Genomic DNA, 1,560 nt, shown 5'->3' with positions numbered 1-1,560 from the left:
CTTCACCTAATTTCCTAATTCCGCTACTTTCAGAGTTCATAGGCCATTTTCATTACATTGGTATCAGAGCATTTGGTTTCTCTTTTCTTGCTTAAGAAGAGAGGTCCTTAAGTAGCCTATTAATGGTTGTTTTTGTTGATTATATTAGGGTATGTGGGACTGGGATCTATTATCGATTTTGTTGAGCCCACTATGTGGGAAATGGTGCACACCTTGGGAGCTTTGGTCTTAATAATGGAGTCTTTTCAGACTTGCCTACGGCTTTACCATTATTGAGCCATAAGAAGTCCGAAAGGAGCTATCCCTCGGCAACTTTGTTATGTTAGAATCACTCCACTACTCTCTATAATTAACCAATTCGAGCAGTGGGTGTAGATACTTAAGTGTCTATTTTCAAAGGCTAAGAGACGTAGCAACTAAGGTTTTGAATTGCCAAAGCATACACTAAGTAAACATATAAGTTTAATTAACATGGCTGGCAATAACCAAGAGAATAGAATGAACATTGATAACTTTGATTTTGCACATGAAGGTGCCAATGATGATGCCCCCATGTTTGTTAATTATCTTGTCACTAGGTTGCAACAAGCTATGGGCAACCCCACTTTGCAAGCCGAAGTTACTCAACAACTTCGTGCTTATGGGATTTCCTTTCCTCTCCAAGAGGAGAGAGAGCTTACGAGGCCTCTTGAAAAGACCCCCAAAGGAAGACTCTCTCCCATATGAGAGGAGGAATCCAAAGATCAAGAAAACAATGAATCCCTAAATTCCTCCTAAGATGTGGCTCCACGAAGAAGGCGGACTAAAAGATCTCCAACTCCTCCCAAGAGGAAATGGTTAACCCATAGTCCTTCTCCTCGTCACTCCAAAAGTGAAGAGAGGAAACCAAGGAAGAAAAGGACAAGAAAGAGGTCACCCTCTTCTCCTTCTTCTTCACCTTCCTCCTCTACCGATGAAAGCTATGGCTATTCTCCTAGAGAAAGAGGGGACGACATCGCAAATCTTACCCTGCATGGCGAAGGTCACAAAAGCTCAAGAAGTTCAAAGAGGGAGGAAAGAGTATCTCTTTTCTCACCTATGATGGCACCTTTGGTGCTACCGACAAAGTATTGGCCTTCATCCAACAATTTGATGCAGCCTTTGGAGACGAGGGCTTCACGGAGTCCTCCAAGCTATGCCATGTAGCTATGCACTTCCAAAAATTGGCTCGTCAATGGTGGGCTAGCCTTCGTGGCAATGGCGAAGCCCCAAAGACATGGAAAACTCTACAAGTTTCCATCATGAAGTAATTCCTTGCAAGCGATGCAAAGGACAAAGTGCTCACCGAATGGCGTAGTTTAAGGCTTCTCTCTCATGAGTCTATCCACAAATATGTGGACAAGTTTTGGGATTTACATATGAAGGCTACTATCTTTCAAAAGATAGACTTTGCTGAGCAAAAACAACAATTTTGTGCGGGATTACATGAAGAGATGACCGAGTATGTCAACTCTCAACGGCCTGACTCTATCAGCGAAGTAATCCACCATACCATGGTTGCTTCACGCATCAATTTCCAAC

This window comes from Adiantum capillus-veneris, chromosome 25, assembly GCF_014529385.1.
Source record: "Adiantum capillus-veneris isolate H3 chromosome 25, ASM1452938v2, whole genome shotgun sequence".
NCBI classification, from domain to species: domain Eukaryota; kingdom Viridiplantae; phylum Streptophyta; class Polypodiopsida; order Polypodiales; family Pteridaceae; genus Adiantum; species Adiantum capillus-veneris.
This window is presented reverse-complemented; position numbering follows the sequence as displayed.